The following is a 24378-nucleotide window of genomic DNA, read 5'->3' as shown; positions in this document are numbered from 1 at the left end:
ACCATTGGTAGGTAATATTTAACCTCCTTTGTTTTCTTAAAATAAATGCAGTCTAGATTTTATTTGGATTAGTTTGTTTTCACTTGGGCTTTAGACAGCTGTGACCTGATCTTATCTTTACTGCATTATTACAAAAAATGGTTTGCATTGAAATAGCATTTTTCCAAACTATATTTCTAGTTGTCCAATATTATATCTAAATATAAGTTTTTGAAACATGAAAGTCTATTTCCCATTGGACAAATCCTAGCAAACCATTTTCCCAGGGTGTCTTGATCATGAACCTGTTGCCAGCTATGTGATGAGGTCACCCCAGCAGTGCTGTCCTCCAAGCGGTCCGGGCATGCACTACCACTGACTGGCTGGCTTTGGATGACAGCCAGGCATACTAGGAGCTTTGAGGAGCCCATTGGAGCAGGTGTGGGGGTTGCCTAGCTGCCTAGATGGCTGCCATGAAGGGAAGGCAAATGTGACCAGTTTCACCTTCTTGTTTAAGGCTCATTCTTCTCCATAGCAGCAGAGGATTTTTTGTCTGAGATTCTTCATGCTCCTTGGCAGGGCACAGTCCTGCTCCCTGTGGTCCCAGAAAGCAGAAAAACCCCTTCGTCTGCCCTGCCTGGTTCTCTGCCTGAATGGTCTGCTTATCCCTGGGCCCAAGGAGGTGCTTTGGGCAGACCCTGGGGCAGGGGGCTGCAAGGTTCTTAGGAGTGGCAGAGGGACACACAAGGCTCCAGCTGCTCCCTGCCCAGGTCCTGCTTCTACACCAGCTCCTCAGCAGAGCACAAGGCCAGTGTGTTCATGTAAGTGCCCTCCCACCCCTGTCCTTGGCCTCCTCAGCCCTGTCGATCACAGAATGCACCAGCCTTCACAGCCTCTTTGTTACTAGATTCTGCTCAATGCTTGTTTGAGTAAGAGTAAGGTAGTAGCTGCTGACCAACAGCCCGCAACATGCTTGACACCCCATTGGTCACCCCACCCCCATGCCCTCCAGTACAGACCACTCACTAGCTTGCAAACATTCCCTCTGTTTCAGCAGAGATGAGGTCAGTCTCTCTTCTCAGACAACAGCCTGAATAAACTCATCCTTGCCTGTTCGACTTTGGCGCGATTTTGGCTTTGGTAGGTGCATTAAACTATCTCTCAAAGGAGATCCTTAAACACCTCTCTCCTCTCATTTCATCAGTGTGTCACAGCTGTGGGTCTGGATGCTTCACACTTTTCTATTGAAGCTTATGCCTTTGGCATCTATTGACCCATCTCATAGGGTGCAGAGTTCAGGAATGGAAGGCTGAAAGAAAGTTCCTTTGAGAGACAAGCCAAGCTTCTGCATGGCCTCTGAGTAGACCTGGCACATTCTGAGCACTCAGGCATGTGGATCAGAGCTGGGACCCCCAGTGGCTGAGTCCCTGCGAGGGTCATTCGCTTCTCTGGACTTTGGTGGCTTTGTCTGCAAGTTGCTGAAAGCAAAACAAATAAAAAAATCACAGACACTTAGACCTGTTTAGATATAGACACCTCTGCTCTCACTGTGCATGCTGCCTGCTCAGTAAATCATGACCATTGTCATCCGCAGTGTGTGAGGAGGACAGGAAGGTTGGTTCTTAAGACATGGCCGCTGTGTTACAGAGAAAGACACCTTGCCTTCACGGGGAGGGAAGAGGGGATGCTTCTCACCTTTGGGGAGCACCTTGGCTCTCCACCCATACACATTCCTCTGCACCCCTGTGGGCATGTCTCATGGGCTCTTAAGATTCGCCATGTCATGACAGACTCCTGGTACCCCATAAGACTCACAGCCACCCCAACACTCCCATTTCATGACTCCCTAACTTGGGGAACAGCACTGCCACACACCCCACCAGGCCAAGGCCCATGTTGTGGGCCCCTCATCCACACCTCCCCACACTTCCAGCCTCCCCCTGGCACAGCCCTGTGAGGCAGGGGCACTGACTGCTCCTCACTGGAGCTCGGAAGTTGGACCCATGCCCAGCAGGGAGTAAGCTCTATATATGTTTTTGAATGAGTTAATGGATCTCCATTCTATCAATGAGTAAACAAAAGGTCAAGGAGATATGAACACCCAGGCCTGATGGAAAGAAACAGAGCTCCTCTACTGTGAGATACTCTCGTACCCCACCCCAGGTCCCCAGCACCACTCCCTCCTTCAGTATGACCTACAGAGGCCTTGTGTGGCTCAGGAATCGCTCCCCACTCAGCAGAACAATGTGAACAGGAAAAACAGCCCCTGGCCTTATGAAACTTACATTATCCCTGCAACAGAGGCCAGCAAAAGTTAAATGCACACATAAAATGATAGTATGAATCAGCAAAGGTCTGAATCAGAGCATAGGGGTCTGTGGGATGGGCTTTGAGGTCAGAAAGAAGGACGAATCAAGTGAGCATCACCCCAGCTTGCAGGCAGGAGTCACAGGGTTTGGGGCTGCCTGGGAGAAGGGAACAACAGCGCTTGCAGGTAACTGTGAGGTGTGCTGTTGGAGTGTGGGGAAGTGTCAGGGCAGCTCCTTTAAAATATTAATAAATGGGAATAGAATAGTGTGCTATTCCTTATGTAACTCTGGGGTGGAGGGGGAATCCCAGAGCAAAATACCTTTGAAACTGAAATCAGTCAAAGGGAGAAATAAAATTTAAGAAACCCATTTATTTCTAACAAGCAGTTGTCCTGACTCTGGACCAGGCTGCAGCAGAAGAGAGCTCCAGCCAACCTCTCTGGTGGAGATGAACCCTCGCTCTCCCAAGTAATTACCTTTTGATATGGAGATGGACTAATTCTCTCCATCCACCTCTTGGAAACACCTATGGATATGTAGATGTACTAAAGCCACGCAAGAGATTCTGGAAATACTGCAAATATACCCACACCTTATTGCCACCTTGGACTCCAGCGCCTGTGACACAGCTTCACTTCTCGCAGCACACCGTTCCACACTCTGCTGTCACAACCCAAAAGTGTCCAGATACTGTGGAAGGCTGCTATGGGCAAACTACCTCCTGCCTTGAGAACCACGGCTCCAGAAAATAGCTCGGTAGTGGCCACAGGGTGCTGCCATCCAGAGGTCGCTGTGAGAAACACATTCAGTAAGTGGACACGGAGACAAAGAGAACAGCGGAGCGAGGCTTTAATGACGGTCTTGCAAGATCGGGTGTCTGGTGGGCAGGCACACCTGGGGAGTTTGGGGCCAATAATTTATCTCCTAGTACCCGAGTCTCTCCCCTGGTTTCTCATTGGCTGAGTACTACAGGGATCACATTCTTTCCCAGACGTCGCCTAAGCCAGTTACATCTTTCCTTTACATTTGTCTTAATCTTATTGGTAGGTTTAGAAACTCAAACAGGTATAGCCAGGCCCTTATCAATTCCCCCACCCCCACTCTCAGCCCGAGCAGCTTCCACCACGTGGCCCTTTGTTAATACCTTTCTGTTAAATGTTTAAACATCCTGGTGGGAATAAATCACATTTAGGTTTTATACTCTTTCCTAACAGTCGCCAGAGCAGGGAGGGCCTAGAACACCAATCTGTCTTGAAACCTCATCCAAGTCTGTCTCTTGTGTTGTAGAACCAAACCAAAACAAAACTAGAAGTAATACGTTAAACATTGAGAGAGGTAAAATTCACATAACAAAATTAATCATTTTAAAGTATATTTATTCTTTGGTGGCATTTAGACATTTGCAGTGTTGTGCCATGACCACCTCTGTCAAGCTCCAAAACATTTTCATCATCCCCCAAGAAGACCCACACCCACTGAAAGTTGCACCCCACCCCATACACCACTGCTCCCAGCCCCAAGCAACCACCAATCTACTTCTTGTCTCCATGACTGATCTATTCTGGATACTATATATAAATGGAATCATAGAATGAGTAACCTTCTGGGTCTAACTTCTTTTATCCAATATAATGTTGACAAGGCTCTCTCATGTGTAGGTACCAGTACTTCATTCCTTTGTAAGAAAAACAATATTCCATTGTATGGACAGACCACATGTTGTGTATGCATTCATCCACTGATGGACATTTGTGTTGTTTCTGCTTTTCAACTATTATAAATAGCACTGTTATGAATATTTATACAATTTTTAATTAGTTCTATATGTCATATTGTTAGGCAGGAAAATAGATATGAGTGGGGTAGAAAGAGAACAAGGTCAGTAAAGCCCCCTAGAAAGGACAGTTAACCAGTTAAAACTAGAAAGCCAGAAAAGACTCAGAGTTAAAGTTAATCAGTTAAAGCTCAAAAGGTCAAGAGCAACTTGGCCTTGACTGTTTGAATATTCTCCAGATAAAGAGAAGTATCCGAGCACAGCCCATGTCTTCATTGTGTCAATTAGATCATTGTAAGATTTACTCCAGCCTGCTAAAAGGCCCACCTATAAACAGCATAATAAAGACAGGGAGATCCCACCTCAAAGTCAAAATTGCATTTTGAAAAAACCCAGGAAGTTTAAGAAGGAAGATTTTTAACATACTCTTTAGCAAACAAATAACTTTGCCCACCTTGGAGGAAGGGCAGACAGTCTTGATCGATATGCTCCCAAACCAGGAAACTGCTATTCTGGGAGGAAATCAGAGCAGCAAATTTCCTGTCTTAAGCTAATTTTACAGAATTACCTAGAAGACTGATAAGAAACTTAATGTCTCATCAAAAATACATGAGACCACTTAACAAGTCCACACCCAGCCCTTTGTCACATTCCTGAAAAATCCTTAAAAGGGGGGAACCCCAAACTTTCAGGGCACTCCTCTCTCTCTGAGGTCACCTGCACCCACTCTTTAAGTAACTTTAAATAAAACTTTTACTCTGCTTCACTACTGTGTCTCTGCCCTTCAATTCTTTGTTGCAGTGAGGACAAGAACTGAGGAAAATAAATACACAACATCTCTCCCCCAACAATGTCTTCCTTTGTTTCTCCATTCCTGTAATACCACCTTCTGTTGAATTGACTTTATTTCTAATGTAATGCTTTGCCTTCTTCCTCATTTCCTCTTCAATATGTTTTTTAGTTATTTTCCTAGTAATTATAATGGGGATAAATATCCTGAACTTATTACAATCTACTTTGAATTTATCATCAATTCATCTTAAATTGCATACAAAAGCTCTGCTTCTAACAGACTTTCTATTCCAAACTCTCCTTTTATGTTGCATTGTCACAAATTGCACCTTTATAAATTATGTGCCCAGTAAGATAATTTATAATTGTTTTATGAATTTGTCTTTTAAATCACATACGAGACCAAAAGAGGAATTACAAATGAGAAATTCAATAATACTGGCTTTGTGTTTGTCTGTGTAGTTACCTTGACCATAGTTCTTAATTTCTCCTTGTGGCTTAGCATCTGTTGTCCTTTAATTTCTCCCTGAATGACTTCCTTGGCTTTTCTTATAGGACAGTTCTACTAGTGTGACAAACTCCTGCAGTTTTTGTTTATCTGAGAATGTCTTCATTTCTCCTTCCTCTTGAAGTATACCTTTGCTTCATATAGTATTCAGTTGAGTTTTCTTCACTCAGAACTTTAAATATGTCATCTTACTGTCTTCTAGCCTCCATGAATTCTGCTGAGAAGTCAGCTTTTAGTCTCTGTAAGTTCAGGAAGAGGAAATCCCAGGGAAAAATACCTCTAAAAACTGAAATCAGTCAAAGAGAGGAATAATGTTTAAAATCCATTTATTGCTTACAAACTACAGTCCGGGCCCTTCTCTCTTCCTGCTCCAGCAGAAGCAAAACCGCCCCCCCCTTCATCTGTCAGGTACAGATAGGCCCTCCTTGCCCAGGTAATTACCCACTGAGATGGACATGAACTTCTCTCCACCCCTGAGGAATGATGAAAATGCACTAAAGCCATACTTCTTTCCACCTCTGAATGCCTATTGTACTAAAGCCAGGTGATATATTCTGGAAATATTACAATTTTACCCACAATTAACCTCAAAATCAGTTTTGAATTTTTGTATTTTTAAGAATTACACTATATAATTCCTATAAACCTGAATCTACATTTGCCCTAATTCCCTTCATGATCCTCTTTGAAATTCTGTTGGTATATCTCAAATGTTAGCATGCATTAGAATCACTTGGCACTCTTAAAGAAACTCTTAGTCCTGAATTTCTGATTCAGTAAGTCTGGGGCAAGAAGCTGACAATGTGTATTTCTAAGAATTCCTAGGTACTTCCAATGCAGAAAGTCTGAGAACAACACACAGAGAACCAATGTTCTGATAAAATGCAACAGAACCATAAGGGACACATTCCTACTTGCCCAAGTCAACCAGACACATCCTGATGGAAGCTTTCCCATCACTAAATGAGGGATGGAGGACTAAACAAAGTGGCAGTGTGAGAAGCAAGGCAGAAACTTCCTCCCAAAACCACATATAATATGAAAATGCAGCAAATACAACTAATCCAGAAAGAGTGACCCCCCCCAAACTACAACAGACTGCCTACAGCTGGTGAAAACCTCATGGAAAAGGGTAAAGTAGCAAAGCCATGATTCCTCAGAACCCAAGCCCTCCCCTGACCCCAGCTCACTGGCGGGAGAAAGAGAAACAGAGCTAGGAGGGAGTAGAAGCCCAGAACTGCTAAACACCCACCCCTGGAGATCTGCTCCAGGAGCATGAACCCACATTACATAGTGCTGTAGAGATGAGAGAGGTTGGAAAGGAAAGACAGGTGGAATACTTGGAGAAGACTGAGACTCCAGCTGCTTGTGGAGAAAAGGTACCCACAACCAGCAGCTCTGGGAAAAAAGAAAGGTGGGCACTCAGAAAGACTTCCCAAAAGCCAGAGTGCTGATAAAGGGGCAAGGATCACATACAGCTTGCTGTTCAGGAAAAGGACAGGTGGACCAAATCGTCCCAGCACACTCAACCCAGCAGGTCGGTAACTTTTGGGAGGTTCTACACACTCCATCCCCCTTGCTGGCAACCCAGCACCAAGGCACCCCATGGAGATACGTAGCCTGTCACTCCTTCCTCCCAGCCTGCATAGGTTCACAAATGTGCTGCCCCTGCCATTGCAGTAGGCCAGCCAGAGGATGGCCCTGCCTATGGCAGCTACAGAGTGTAGCATACAGGTGACCCCCAGGATTCTTGGCAAACTAGCCCTGGCAGTGGAGGCAGACACTGCAGCCAGGAAACAGAGAGAACTCTTTCCTCTCAGAGGCACCAGCGCAGTGTACCTGTGACCCCTGCCACCACTACAGGTACTAGGCAGCTCCAGAGAGTAGACCTTCTGGGCACTAGAAGGCACCACCTACACAAAGTTATTATCCCATAGTAATCATAAGAAATATGAAATGGCAAAATAGCTTGTGCAAACCAAATCCCTCAACCACCAGAAAGAGGGCTAAGTGAAACTGAAATCACCAGTCTTCTTGATAAAGAGTGCAAAATAAAATCATAAACATACCAATGGAGCTATAGACAGATATTCAAGACCTCAGGGAGGACTTCAAGAGATAGAAATTTAGAAAAATATAGTACCTGAAATGAAACATACAAAGGAGGGATTTAAAAGCAGATTAGATGAAGTAGAAGAGATAGTTAATGAAATAGAAATTAGAAACCAGAATACAAAGACTGAGGCACAGAGGGGAAAAAGTGTCTCTAGGAATAACAGAATGATAAGAGAACTGTGTGACCAATCCAAATGGAACACCATTCGCATTATAGGGGTTCCAGAAAAAGAGATATAAAGTCTCTTTGAGGAAATAAAAATTGCTGAAAACTTCCCCAATGTGGGGAAGAATATAGTCTCTCAGGCCATGGAAGAGTACAGGTCTCGAAACACAAGGGACTCAAGGAAGACAACACCAAGACATAGAATAATTAAAATGGCAAAGATAAAAAACAAAGAAAGAGTATTAAAAGCAGCCAGAGACAGAAAAAATATATCATACAAAGGAAAACCCATCAGGCTATCATCAGACTTATTAGCAGAAGCTTTACAGGCAAGAAGGAAGTGGCATGATATATTTAATGCAATGAAGCAGAAGGGCCTGGAACCAAGAACACCTTACCCAGCAAGACTATCATTTAAATTTGAAGGAGGTATTAAACAATTACCAGCTAGGCAACAATTCAGGGAATTTACCTCCCACAAACCATCACTACAGTGTATTTTAGAGGGACAGCTATAGAATGAAGTGCTCCTAAGACTAAATAGCTGTCACCAGAGAAAATAAAGCCACAGTAAAGGAAGTAGACCAATTAATTACTAAGCAAATGCAAAAGTAAATCAACTACCGACAAAGTCAGTCAAGGGACACACAAAGAGTACAGAATATGACACCTAATATATAAAGAGTGAAGGAGGAAGAGAAAGAAGGGAGAAAAAAAAAGAACCTTTAGATTGTGTTTAAAATAGCATAATAAGCAAGTTAAGTTAGACTATTACATAGTAAGGAGGCTGTCCTTGAACCTTTGGTAGCTTGCAATGACAAAAAGTACATATCTGTTGATAATCACCCAAAATATAAATGGACTCAATGCATCTATCAAAAGACATAGAGTTACAGAAGGGATAAAAAAAACAAAACCCACCTATATGCTGCCTACAAGAGACTCACTTCAAACACAAACACATACACAGACTAAAAGTGAAGGGATGGAAAAAGATATTTCAGGCAACTAATAGGGAAAAAAAGCAGGAGTTACAGTACTTATAAACTTCAAAACAAAGTAATAAGGTACCAAAAAAGGACATTACATAATGATAAAGGGTTCAGTCCAGCAAGAGGATACAAGCATTATAAATATCTATGCACACAACATAGGAGTACCTACATGTGTGAAACAAATACTAATAAAATTAAAGGGGGAAATAGAATGCAATTCATTCATTTTAAGAGACTTTAACATATCACTCACTCCAAAGGACAGATGAGCCAGATAGAAAATAAGTAAGGAGACAGAGGTACGGAACAACACACCTGAACAGATGGACATAACAGACATATACAGAACACTCCACCCAAAAGCAGCAGGATACACATTCTTCTCAAAGGCACATGGAATATTTTCCAGAATAGATCACAAACTAGGCCATAAAAAGAGCCTCAGTAAATTCAGAAGGACTGAAATTGTACCAACCAACTTCTAAGACACAACAGTATGAAACTTGAAATAAATTATGCAAACAAAACAAGCCCACAAACACATGGAGACTTATAAACATGCTCCTAAATAATCAATGGATCAATGACCAAATAAAAACAGAGATCAAACGATATATGGAGACAAATGAAAACAGCAATGCAACACCCCCAAAATATGTAGGACACAGCGAATGCCATTCTAAGAGGAAAGTATATACCAATAAAAGCTTACCTCAGGAAAGAAGAACAATCCCAAATGAACACTCTAAACTCACAATTAATGAAACTACAAAAAGAAGAACAAATGAGACCCAAAGTCAGGAGAAGGAGAGACATACTAAAGATAAGAGAAGAAATAAATAAAATCAAGAAGAATAAAACAAGGGAGCCAAGATGGCGGCGAGAGTAGGACAGTGGAAATCTCCTCCCAAAAACATACATATTTTTGAAAATACAATGAATCCTAAAAGAGAGACCAGAAGACACAGGACAACAGCCAGACTACATCCACACCTGCAAGAACCCAGCGCCTGGTGAAAGGGGTAAGGTACAAGCCGAAACCCGGTGGGACCCAAGGCCCCTCACCCCAGCTCCTGGCGGGAGGAGAGGAGTTGGAGCGGGGAGGGAGAGGGAGCCCAGGACTGCTGAACACCCAGCCTTAGCCATCTGCACTAGAGCGCAGACACAGTGCATGTGTGGGGTGCTGGAAGCTAGGAAAGCAAGACAGTAAGACCTGTGAGCCGGTCCCAAAGCCGGCGCCAATGTGACAAAGAAAAGCAAGTGCTTTTTGAAAGTCTTAAAGGGACAGGGACGCCACACCTGGATGGAAGCATCCCAGGTCACAGTCCAGCAGCTGGAAATACCAGGGAACTCTGGGTGCACTCAGCCCCTGGGCAACAGCTCTGAGACCCCTCACAGAGGTAAACAGCCAAACAGCCCCCCATCCATTACCCCACCGGGGCCCCGCCATAGTAGAGCAGATGCCTGAGGCTGGCCACGCCCACTGCAAGGGAGCTTCCTCCATACCGGCCGGACAAGATACAGAGACCCAGTCTACACGCAATTGCCCAACACAAGCACTAGGGGTTGCAGTTGTCCCTAAAGAAAGCCCAGGAGCCAAGTGGAAAGAGGCTTGACTCTCCCAGCTGATACACGACACATCAATAGCACTCCACTGCACCTATCAAAATGAAAAGGTAAAAAAATTTGATCCAGACAAGACAAAGCCAGACAGCTTCGGCATCTGCTACATCTTCCCCTGAGAAGGAATCTGGGGAGATAGATTTAGCCAGTCTTCTTGAAAAAGAATTCAAAACAAAAGCAATAACCATGCTCATGGACTTGCAGAGAAATATGCAAGAACTAAGGAGGCAGAATACAGAAATAAAACAAGCTCTGGAAGGACTTCAAAACAGAATGGACAATATGCAAGAGACCATTAATGGACTAGAAAACAGAGAATAGGAATGCAGAGAAGCTGGTGCAGAGAGAGATAAAAGGATCTCCAGGAATGAAAGAATTCTAAGAGAACAGTGTGACCAATCGAAATGGAACAATATCCGTATTATACGGGTACCAGAAGAAGAAGAGAGAGAAAAAAGGATAGAAAGTGTCTTTGAAGAAATAATTGCTGAAAACTTCCCCAAACTAGGGGAGCAAATGGCCTCTCAGACCACAGAGGTACACAGAACTCCCATGACAAGGGATCCAAGGAGGGCAACACCAAGACACATAATAATTAAAATGGCAAAGATCAAGGACAAGGACAAAGTATTAAAGGCAGCCAGAGAGAAAAAAAAAAGGTCACATACAAAGGAAAACCCATCAGGCTATCATCAGACTTCTCAACAGAAACCCTACAGGCCAGAAGAGAATGGCACGATATACTTAATGCAATGAAACAGAAGGGCCTCGAACCAAGAATACTGTATCCAGCACGAATAGCATTTAAATATGAAGGAGGGATTAAACAATTCCTAGACAAGCAAAAGTTGAGGGAATTTGCCTCCCACAAATCACCTCTACAGGGCATCTTACAGGGACTGCTCTAGATGGGAGCACTCCTAAAAAGAGCACAGAACAAAACACCAAACATATGAAGAAGGGAGGAGAAGGAATAAGAAGGGAGATAAATAAAGAATCATCAGACCATGTTTATAATAGCTTAATAAGCGAGTTAAGTTAGACAGTAAGATAGTAAAGAAGCTAACCTTGAACCTTTGGTAACCACGAACTTAAATCCTGCAATGGCAATAAGTACATACCTTTCAATAATCACCCTAAATGTAAATGGACTGAATGCACCAATCAAAAGACACAGAGTAATAGAATGGATAAAAAAGCAAGGTCCATCCATATGCTGTTTACAAGAGACTCACTTCAAACCCAAAGACATGCACAGACTTAAAGTCAAAGGATGGAAAAAGATATTTCATGCAAACAACAGAGAGAAAAAAGCAGGTGTTGCAATACTAGTATCAGACAAAATAGACTTCAAAACAAAGAAAGTAACAAAAGACAAAGAAGGACATTACATAATGATAAAGGGCTCAGTCCAACAACAGGATATAACCATTATAAACATATATGCACCCAATACAGGAGGACCAACATATGTGAAACAAATACTAACAGAATTAAAGGAGGAAATAGAATGCAATGCATTCACTCTGGGAGACTTCAACCCATCACTCACTCCAAAGGACAGACCCACCAGACAGAAAATAAGTAAGGACACAGAGGCACTGAACAACACACTAGAACAGATGGACCTAATAGACATCTACAGAACTCTACATCCAAAAGCAACAGGATATACATTCTTCTCAAGTGCACATGGAACATTCTCCAGAATGGACCACATACTAGGCCACAAAAAGAGCCTCAGTAAATTCCAAAAGATTGAAATCCTCCCAACCAACTTTTCAGACAACAAAGGCATAAAACTAGAAATAAATTGTACAAAGAAAGCAAAAAGGCTCACGAACACATGGCGGCTTAACAACACGCTCCTAAGTAATCAATGGATCAATGACCAAATCAAAATGGAGATCCAGCAATATATGGAAACAAACAACAACAACAACAGAAAGCCCCAACTACTGTGGGATTCAGCAAAAGAAGTCTTAAGAGAAAAGTATATAGCAATCCAGGAATATTTAAGAAGGAAGAACAATCCCAAATGAATGGTCTAATGTCATAATTATCAAAATTAGAAAAAGAAGAACAGATGAGGCCTAAGGTCAGCAGAAGGAGGGACATAATAAAGATCAGAGAAGAAATAAATAAAATTGAGAAGAATAAAACAATAGCAAAAATCAATGAAACCAAGAGATGGTTCTTCAAGAAAATAAACAAAATAGATAAACCTCTCACCAGACTTCTTAAGAGGAAAAGAGAGTCAACAGAAATCAACAGAATCAGAAACGAGAAAGGAAAAAATCACAACAGACCCCACAGAAATACAAAGAATTGTTCGAGAATACTATGAAAACCTATATGCTAACAAGCTGGGAAACCTAGGAGAAAAGGGCAACTTCCTAGAAAAATACAATCTTCCAAGACTGACCCAGAAAGAAACAGAAAATCTAAACAGACCAATTACCAGCAACGAAATTGAAGCAGTAATCAAAAAACTACCAAAGAACAAAACCTCTGGGCCAGATGGATTTACCTCAGAATTTTATCAGACATACAGAGAAGACATAATACCCATTCTCCTTAAAGTTTTCCAAAAAATAGAAGAGGAGGGAATACTCCCAAACTCATTCTATGAAGCCAACATCACTCTAATACCACAACCAGGCCAAGACCCCACCAAAAAAGAAAACTACAGACCAATATCCCTGATGAACGTAGATGCAAAAATACTCAACAAAATATTAGCAAACCGAATTCAAAAATACATCGAAAGGATCATACACCATGACCAAGTGGGATTCATCCCAGGGATGCAAGGATGGTACAACATTCGAAAGTCCATCAACATCATCCACCACATCAACAAAAAGAAAGACAAAACCACATGATCATCTCCATAGATGCTGAAAAAGCATTCGATAAAATTCAACATCCATTCATGATAAAAACTCTCAACAAAATGGGTATAGAGGGCAAGTACCTCAACATAATAAAGGCCATATATGATAAACCCACAGCCAACATCATACTGAACAGCGAGAAGCTGAAAGCTTTTCCTCTGCAATCGGGAACAAGACAGGGATGCCCAGTCTCCCCACTGTTACTCAACATAGTACTGGAGGTCCTAGCCATGGCAATTAGACAAAACAGAGAAATTCAAGGAATCCAGATTGTTAAAGAAGAAGTTAAACTGTCACTATTTGCAGATGACATGATATTGTACATAAAAATCCCTAAGGACTCCACTCCAAAACTACTAGAGCTAATATCGGAATTCAGCAAAGTTGCAGGATACAAAATTAACACACGGAAATCTGTGTCTTTCCTATACACTAACAATAAACTAATAGAAAGAGAAATCAGGAAGACAATTCCATTCACAATAGCATCAAAAAGAATAAAATACCTAGGAATAAACCTAACCAAGGAAGTGAAAGACCTATACTCTGAAAACTATAAGACACTCTTAAGAGAAATTAAAGAGGTCACTAACAAATGGAAACTCATCCCATGCTCCTGGCTAGGAAGAATTGATATCGTCAAAATGGTCATCCTACCCAAAGCAATATACAGATTTGATGCAATTCCTATGAAACTACCAGCAACATTCTTCAATGAACTGGAACAAATAGTTCAAAAATTCATATGGAAACACCAAAGACCCCGAATAGCTAAAGCAATCTTGAGAAGGAAGAATAAAGTGGGGGGGATCTCACTCACCAACTTCAAGCTCTACTACAAAGCCACAGTATTCAAGACAATTTGGAACTGGCACAAGAACAGGGCCACAGACCAATGGAACAGAATAGAGACTCCAGACATTAACCCAGACATATATGGTCAACTAATATTCGATAAAGGGGCCATGGACATACAATGGGGAAATGAGAGTCTCTTCAACAGATGGTGCTGGCAAAACTGGACAGCTACATGTAAGGGAATGAAACTGGATCACTATCTAACACCATACACAAAAGTAAATTTGAAATGGATCAAAGACTTGAATGTAAATCATGAAACCATAAAACTCTTAGAAAAAAGCATAGGCAAAAATATCTTAGGCATAAACATGAGTGACCTCTTCTTGAACATATCTCCCCGGGCAAGGGAAACAAACACAAAAATAAACAAATGACTCTATATCAAGCTGAAAAGCTTCTGTACAGCAAAGGACACCATCAATAGCACAAAAAGGCATCCTACAGTATGGGAGAATATATTCATAAATGAAAGATCTGATAAAGGGTTGACATCCAAAATATATAAAGAGCTCACACACCTCAACAAACAAAAAGCAAATAACCCAATTTAAAAATTGGCAGAGGAGCTGAATAGACAGTTCTCTAAAGAAGGAATTCAGATGGTCAACAGACACATGAAAAGATGCTCCACATCGCTTGTCATCAGGGAAATGCAAATTAAAACCACAATGAGATATCACCTCACACCAGTAAGGATGGCTACCATCCAAAAGACAAACAACAACAAATGTTGGCGAGGTTGTGGAGAAAGGGGAACCCTCCTACACTGCTGCTGGGAATGTAAATTAGTTCAACCACTGTGGAAAGCAGTATGGAGGTTCCTCAAAATGCTCAAAATAGAAATACCATTTGACCCAGGAATTCCACTTCTAGGAATTTACCCCAAGAATGCAGCACTCCAGTTTGAAAAAGACAGATGCACCCCTATGTTTATTGCTGCATTATTTACAATAGCCAAGATATGGAAGCAACCTAAATGTTCATCGATAGATGAATGGATAAAGAAGAAGTGGTACATATACACAATGGAATCTTACTCAGCCATAAGAAAAAAACAAATCCTACCATTCGCAACAACATGGATGGAGCTAGAGGGTATTATGCTCAGTGAAATAAGCCAGGTGGAGAAAGACAAGTACCAAATGATTTCACTCAAATGTGGAGTATAAGAACAAAAGAAAACTGAAGGAACAAAAGAGCAGCAGAATCACAGAACCCAAGAATGGACTAACAGTTACCAAAGGGAAAGGTACTGGGGTGGATGGGTGGGAAGGGAGGGATAAGGGTGGGAAAAAAAGAAAGGGGGCATTACAATTAGCATGTATAGTGTGTGTGGGGCACGGGGAGGGCTGTGCAACACAGAGAAGACAAGTAGTGATTTTACAGCATCTTACTATGTTGACGGATAGTGACTGTGAATGGGGATGTGGGGGGGACTTGGTGAAGGGGGGAGCCTAGTAAACATAATGTCCTTCATGTAATTGTAGATTAATGATACCAAAAGAAAATTAACAAAAAAAAAGAAGAATAAAACAATAGAAAGAATCAATGAATTCGGGAGATGGGTTTTTGAGAAAATAATTAAAATAAATAAATCCCTTATCAGGAAAAAAGAGAGTTCACACACATAAACAGACCAGAAATGAGAAAGGAAAAACCACTAGACACCACAGAAATACAAAGAATTATTAGTGAGCACTATGAAAAATTATATGCTAACAAATTGGATGAGCTACAAGAAAAACATAACTTTCTAGAAAAATACAACCTTCCAAGGCTGACCTAGAAAGAAAACAAAACCCATGGACCAGATGGTTTCACTGCTGAATTCTATCAAACATTTAGTAAAGACCTAATACCCATCCTCCTTAAAGTTTTCCAAAAAGTAGAAGAGGAGGGAATACTCCCAAACTCATTCTATAAGGTCAGCATCACTCTAATACCAAAACCCGGCAAAGAAATCACAAGAAAAAGAAAACTACAGACCAATATTCCTGATGAACATAGATACAAAAATACTCAACAAAATTTTAGCAAACCAAATTCAAAAATACATGAAAAAGATAACCCATCATGATCAAGTGGGATTTATTCCAGGGATACAAGGATGATACAGTATTCAAAAATCCATCAATATCACACACCTCATCAACAAAAAGGACAAAAATCACATTAGCATCTCAACAGATGCTGAAAAAGCATTTGACAAAGTTCAACAACCATTCATGATAAAAACTCTCAACAAAATGGGTACAGAGGGCAAGTACTTCAACATAATAAAGGCCATATATGACAAGCCCACAGCCAACATCATACTTAACAGAAAAAAGCTGAAAGCTTTTCCTCTAGGATTGGGATAAAGACAAGGATGCCCACTCTTCCAACTTTTATTCAACATAGTTCTAGAGGTCCTAGCCACAACAATCAGATAACACAAAGAAATGAAAGGTATCCAGATTGGTAAGGAAGAAGTTAATCTTCCACTGTTTGCAGATGTCATGGTATTGTACATAAATAACCTAAGGAATCCACTCCAAAACTACTAGAACTAATAACTGAATTCAGCAAAGTTACAGGATACAAAATTAATATATAAAACTCTGTTGCATTCCTATATGCTAGCAAATAACTAGCAGAAAGAGAAATCAGGAAAACAATTCCATTCACAATGGCATCAAAAAGAATCAAATATCTAGGAGTAAACCTAACCAAGGAGGTGAAAGACCTATACCCTAAAAACTACCAGACACTCTTGAGAGAAATTAAAGAAGACACCAATAAATGGAAATACATCACATGCTCATGGATTGGAGTAATTAATATTGTCAAAATGGCCATCTTGTCCAATGTATTTACAGATTCAATGCAACTCCTATCAAAATAACAACAGCAATTTTCAATGAACTAGAACAAATAGCTCTAAAATTCATATGGAATCATAAAAGACCATGAATAGCCAAAGCAATCCTAAGAAAGAAGAACAAAGTTGGGGGGATTATGCTTCTCAACTTCAAGCTCTACTACAAAGCCACAGTAATCAAGACAATTTGGTACTGGCACAAGGACAGATCCATAGATCAATGAAACAGAATAAAGAGCCCAGATATAAAACCACACATATATGGCCAATTAATGTACAATAAAGGAGCCATGGATGTACAATGGGGAAATGACAGCCTCATCAACAAATGGTGCTGGCAAAACTGGACAACTACATGTAAGAGAATAAAAGTGAGTTATTGTCTAACTCTATACACAAAAGTAAATTTGAAATTGATCAAAGACCTGAATCTAAGTTATGAAACCATGAACTCTTAGAAAAAAACACAGGCAGAATTCTCTTGAATATAAACATGAGCAACTTTGTCCTGAACACATCTCCTTGGGCAAGGGAAACAAAAGCAAAAATGAACAAGTGGGACTACATCATACAAAAAGCTTCTGTACAGCAAAGGACACCATCAGTAGAACAAAAGGGCATCCTACAGTATGGGAGAATATATTCATAAATTTCATGTCTGATAAGGGGTTAACATCCAAAATATACAAAGAGCTCACACACCTCAACACCCAGAAACCAAATAACTCTATTAATAAATGGGAGGAGGATCTTAAGAGACACTTCTCCAAAGAAATTCAGATGGCCAAACGGCACATGAAAAGATGATCCATATCACGAATCATCTGGGAAATGCAAATTAAAACCACAATGAGATATCACCTCACACCAGATAGTGAGACAGGGACCATGGGTGTAGTCAGAGTAGGGTGAGGGCCTCTGGAAAAAGCAGGGCGGAATATTTACAGTGAGAGCAATGTGACAATGGGCAAAGAAGTCCCCATTGAAACTCTGTTAAGCATTATGCAAAGTCAAGGTCACACTAATTCTCTAGGGTAAAGATGTAGACATTTTCAGTGAGATCAGTTAAAGGTCAAAAAGCCAAGAGCAACTTGGTCTGGAAAGTTTAATGTTCTGCAAGGGTATATCAGCATAACCTGTGACACTGCTCTCAGCCCTAGCAATCAGACTAGGACCCAGCCCACCTTGAGGACAGGGCAGGTGATGCAAGTCCACACCCCTAAGTTTTTTTCATGTTCTCAAAAAATCCTCAACTGCCTATAAAACCCCCTAGACAATGCACCACTACGGGCTCTCTTGTCCCCTCCTGGTGTAAGCCAGGGGCTCTATTCTCTCACTTTATTTCTAAGTAAAAGCCTGTACCTTGCTCTCCTACCTTGAGTGTTTGTGAAGCTCATTCTTTGACTTCGTGAACAAGAACCCCAGCATCACCAGGAATTCCACTCCTAGGAATTTACCTGAAGGAAACAAGATCCCAAATTCAAATAGACATAAGCAGCCCTATGTTTATCACGGCACTATTTACAATAACCAAGATATGGAAGCAACCTAAGTGTCCATCAGTAGATGAATGGATAAGGAAGAGGTGGTACATATACACAATGGAATATTATTCAGCCATAAGAAGAAAACAAATTCTACCATTTGCAACAACATGGATGGAGGAGCTAGAGGGTATTGTTCCCATTGAAGTTAGCCAGGAGGAGAAAGAAAAGTACCAAATTATTTCACTCATCTGTGGAATATAACAACAAAGCAAAACTGAAGGGATAAAACAGCAGCAGACTCACAGAGCCCAAGAAGGGTCTAGCAAGTTACCAAAGGGAAGGGGTTGTGATGGTGGGTGGGGAGGTAGAAAGAGAGGATTAAAGGGCATTATGATTAGCACACATAATGTAGGGGGGTCATGGGGAAGGCAGTATAGCACAGAGAAGACAAGTAGTGACTCTATAGCACCTTACTTCACTGATGGACGTTGACTGCAGTGGGCCGTGATGGGGACTTGATAATATGGGTGAATGTTGTAACCTCAATGTCACTCATGTGAAACCTACACAAGTTTGTGTATCAACAATACCTTAATGAAAGAAGAAAAGAAGTCACTGTCCCAAATAATTTGAAATCAAAGGAGGCAGACTCCTTGGGTCTGAAGTCCAAAAATGGTCCTCTGTTGTTCTCAGGTGCACATTGTAGCCAATCCATATTCCTCATGAAATGCTGCTCCTGTGCACAGCTAAGGGCTTTCATCAGCCTGTTGCCTGCCAGTAGAATTTTGAGGGCCCAACAATCTTTCACTTCAATTCTTTCTATCCCTTTCAGTCCAAGCTGATGCAATTATAAAATTCTCAAGAGCTGTGTAGGTCATACATGTATGTCATGGGGATTCACTCCATTTGACAAGAGACTTACCCCAGATCTCTTCCTAGATACCCCCACCTGCACTTTTCCTTTGCTGAGATGGTTCAGGGACAATGTCTTAAGCTTCTTAGATCTCTCTGGTTTGCTTGAGAGCAACTGTGAATCACTCTTAATCTCTTCAAAGAGCCTTTTGTGTGACTGTGTACTCTGACCTTTTGATCTTCCTAAGGTATTTACAAAAGGTTGTACAGTCATACATTCAGCCTTTTCTTTAGGGCATGCTCTTTTGGCCCTGAATCTCTTATTTGTAGTGTCTTTTGTTTTCTGGATAGACTGAGGATTTCTCAAACCATTAAGTCCTGGTCCTTTGTATTTCAACAAGTTTTCCTTGATATGTCCCTTTTCTCTAACATGAGCAACTACTTTAAACAACAAGAAAACAGACTTTACTTTCAATACTTTTCTTGGAAATAAATCACTTACAGGTTTTATTTTCCACTTGCTAACCATTATATCCCACTTCCTCTTTGTTTTCTTCTAAGGAAGCATGATCAGTCCACATTTCAACCAACATTCTGTTCATGTAGATATTCTCTAAGATGTGTATAAATTTCTCTACCGTGCTCCTTGCCCCTCCCAATTCCTTAGTGGTAATGTCATTAACATCCATTTTTTTCTACTACATTAGTCTGTTCAAGGCAATTGAAGCTTCCTCAATCAACCAAAAATTCATAGTTTCTGCCTACCTTCCAATTTCAAGCCACTTTCACATTTTTAGTTGTTATCCTGGTTCCAAAAACATGTCTTAGTTTTCTATTGCCACCATGACATATTACCCCATACTTAATGGCTTGAAACAATACAAATTCATTATCTCTCCATTATGTAGGTCAGAAGTCCCATACCAGTTTCACCAGGCTGAAACTGAGGTTGAAAGAGCTGTCTTGTGGGGACACCAAGGAAGGATCTGTTCCCTGGTTCAGTTGAACACCTGGAAGAACTCAGTCCCTTGCACTCGGCCCCCTGCATCTCAGAACACACCCATGGAGCACCCTCTCCTTGTCATGCTGCCATGTCCCATGCTGCCTACATCCAGAGAAGACTCTCTAGGGCCTGCTAAAGGCACTGCTAGGCTCTATAGGTTTCCAGAACTTACATGATTGGCATTAGAGTGTGGACATTTGCGGGGGTGGGGGGTGGGGCCTTTATTCTGCCTACCACTTGGGCAAATGTAAAAAGTCATTGAGCTATAAACTTAAGAGTGTGGTGTTTTAGTGTTTTATGATCTAAACTTCAATAAAAGTAAATTTTTAAAAATAGGTGGCACTGGGGCTTTGGGAACTGAACTAATTAATGGGGAAGAGCAGAAACCACCCAAGCCCCAAACACACAGCAGACAGCTGATGCATGGGATGGGGAAGACCATGAGTCTTAGCTTGTGTTTGAGGCATGGACCAACTAACTCAAAAGCCCACCATTGCTCAGCATTTTCCCTAATATGAATTAACAAATTTCCTTATGTCTGGAACCAGTTGAAATTAAACTTTCTGTTACTCCCAGCCAAAGCCGTCTTAAGCACTACCAGTTTCCAGGCAGAATGGCATCACAAGTATGTGAAGCTAGCCATGAGGTCACTTCAAATGCCTTGTGTGTGCATATGGCACTTATGATTGATTTTGCATTTGATTATAGCATCTACTTTAGAATTCAAAAAACAGTAATAGCCTTGTATGCAATGTCTTCAAAAGTAGTCTCATAAAGCTCATATACTTTGTCATAAAATTATAGTGTGTCTCTGAATTTATAGTATCTATTAGTTTATAGTGGGGACAAAATTGTGTTAAATATTTTAAGCAAGAATAGCTAATTTAGCTGTGACTTGTATATAACTTTCAAATTATATGTCTCTTTTGGAGAAGGAAATGTTGATGGTATTTTATTTTGTGACAGGTGTAGAGATTTCTCATATGTGGGATTTGGCCTCAGCCTGCATGTAAAAAAAGAAAAGGAGCTCAGAGGAAATGAATATATTGTAATGTTAATGTCAAGGTATTTATAGATAGAATTGCTTTTCAAAGTACATCTTTCTTTGATTTAATGAACACGCAAGAGCTGTGTAAACATTGTACTCTCAGTCATCACCCCTTCCTCCCTGTCAGGGATCCTCAGGGGTGAGCCAGGCCAGGTTGTGGGTACTCTGTGCCCAAGGGAGAGAAAGAATCCTTTCTTTTAAAAAGAGAGAGATTGCTGAGGGCAGGTTTAAATATGGTACATATGTTAACACTGTTCAACATACCAGGATGCCTAGCACGGATGCTTATTTTCTCTCATGTTTTTCCCATCAATAAAAATGTGGGATCCATTCCAATTCTGTCAAGAGATTTAACCACTGTTAGCTCAACTTTAAGGCTGGAACCCTGGATTTTCACATACACAGTTTGGTGTTTGACATGACAATTGCCCTTGAAGCACAGTAAGATGGCCTGTTAGTGAGAAACGGGCTTGCTGGTGAGGGATGGTCTTATTTTAAATGCCAATCCATAGTACACAATAGTCATATCCCATTTCTGAATTGGGAGCCTCATCTAAAACTTATACTTGAAAACAATTGACATAACCTGAAGTTGAGGATAGCATGCACAAGGACATTGCACACAGGGACACTGCACAAGAGAGCAGATGCATGAGGGCAGAGTGCAAGAGGGCAGAGTGCATGAGGGCAGAGTGCTTGAGGGCAGAGTGCAAGAGGGCAGAGTGTGTAAGGGCAGAGTGCAAGAGGGCAGAGCGCATGAATTGGCAAGAGATAAGGGTCAGCCTCCTCCTAAACTGGGGAAAAAGGAACAAAACCACTGTGTTCACACCTGGATGGTTTTCTGACTCCAACACATGTACCCTTCATCCTCTAGAGCCAAGACCAGAAAAGTAGAAGCCAGAAGACCCAGGAAGGGGACTTAGGTGACAGGAGCTGGGACACAGGACTTTGAAACTGACAGTGGAGGAGAAAGACCAGGGTCTCCTGAATCCAAGCAAAGGCTGGGGGAGAAGGCCTAGGTGGCGGTGCTCCAGGAGGCAGGTCCTCAGAGAATCTGTCCTTCCCACTCACGACTTTCAGCCTGGTTCTCCCGGGACCCGCTGGTGCCCAGTGGGCATGTCTGAAGCTGGCCTATGAAGCACATCTGTGCTGCAGGCACCTCCTGCCATGCACCACATGGACAGGGCCCCTCACTGTGTCCTCTCTTAGATGTGTCAGTAAACTAGAAGCTCATTCATGACTTTCAGAAATAATAGTGAGAAAATTGTCATCTATTGCTTTGGTTTTGTCCAATGGAAGAAATAAATTTGATTGCCGTTTATACATATTTTTGGATTGTCCATATACAGCCTTCTTTGCCCATTACAGAAAACTGGGGCAAAGGATAATTATAGCTGTGTGCTAAAAAAGCAGCAAATGGACAGAAAAAGTGCTCTCAGCAGCAGGAACCCTCATGACCCCAGAATCCATTAGTGCTTATCTCGGATGAATGACTGGTCAGTCATGACTGCCTTCTTTTGAACTGATCCAATTTGGTTAAAACATCAGAATACCTAAAATGCTTTGGCTGATCTAGACTTTCAAAAGATAGAGGATAAGGTAAAATTCAGAGGTTTGGGTGTTTTTTAAGTCTTCTTATTTTATTTTACATGGAATATTGTTTTTCCTTTGAAAATGTAAGTAAGGATCCATGATTCCTTCAATGGAAAACTAGAGTGCCTCCCAGGGCTGGGCGTCTGCACTCCTGCTCATGACTGACCCACATCCCCCCTGCTGCTCTCAATTCCAGCCTCTCTGGGTGTCACACCCTCAGACTGGCCATCCCCAGACCAAATGCCCCCCTCAGCCGGCCTGGCTCAGCGCATCCTGCCAGTGATGCCTTGCTTCCTGAGGACCCTGGCCAGGCCACACAGTTCCCGTTGTGCTCTGCTCTGCCCTTCTGCACGCTCCCAGGCCCTCCCCACCATGGCCCATCCACTGACAGACTAGGTTGATTGCTTACGTCTGCCCTCAAGAGAATATAACCCTTTCTAAGGAAGGAGTCTTTGTTCTTTTGTGTCTTGAGCACCAAAAACTGCCTAGCACAGAGTAGGTATTCACTAAATATTTACTGAATGATTTTTAATTAATTAATAATGTGGGGGCATCCCTAACACTTAATCTATTTTAAATCATCACATTTTTATACATATTTAACTTAAAACATTAACTGTATAAAAATATTGTTTAAACATTATGTTAAGATATACAATTAAAATAATAAATGTGCATGTTACATTGATAAAATATTAAAATTATAATTTTTTTTGAGAGGGCATCTCTCATATTTATTTATCAAATGGTTGTTAACAACAAAAAAATTCTGCATAGAGGACTCAATGCACAATCATTAATCAACCCCAAGCCTAATTCTCAACAGTCTCCAATCTTCTGAAGCATAACAAACAAGTTCTTACATGGTGAACAAATTCTTACATAGTGAATAAGTTCTTACATGGTGAACAGTGCAAGGGCAGTCACAGCACAGAGACTTTCGGTTTTGATCACACATTATGAACTATAAACAATCAGGTCAAATATGAATATTCGTTTGATTTTTACACTTGATTTATATGTGAATCCCACATTTCTCCCTTATTATTATTATTATTATTATTATTTTTAAATAAAATGCTGAAGTGGTAGGTAGATGCAAGATAAAGGTAGAAAACATAGTTTAGTGCTATAAGAGGGCAAATGTAGATGATCAGGTGTGTGCCTATAGACTAAGTATTAATACAAGCTAGACAAAGGCAACAAAATATCCACGGATGCAGATTTCTCTCAAAACGGGGGTGGGGGGTGAGGTTCTAAGCCTCACCTCTGTTGATCCCCAATTTCTCACCTGATGGCCCCCCTGAGACTGTGCCTGTCTTAGGTTGTTCCTCCCTTGAGGAATCTTACCCATCTCTGGCTAACCAGTCATCTTCCGGGGCCATACAAGGAAATGTAAAGTTGGTAAGTGAGAGAAGCAATATTGTTTGAAAAGGTTAGCTTTTTACTTCTTTGCAGATTTATGCCCTGTGGCTTCTATTCCCAGCATTTGTCTTGAGGTATTTTTACCACTTGG

This window comes from Manis pentadactyla, chromosome 18 (genome assembly GCF_030020395.1).
Source record: "Manis pentadactyla isolate mManPen7 chromosome 18, mManPen7.hap1, whole genome shotgun sequence".
Classification (NCBI taxonomy): Eukaryota; Metazoa; Chordata; class Mammalia; order Pholidota; family Manidae; genus Manis; species Manis pentadactyla.
This window is presented reverse-complemented; position numbering follows the sequence as displayed.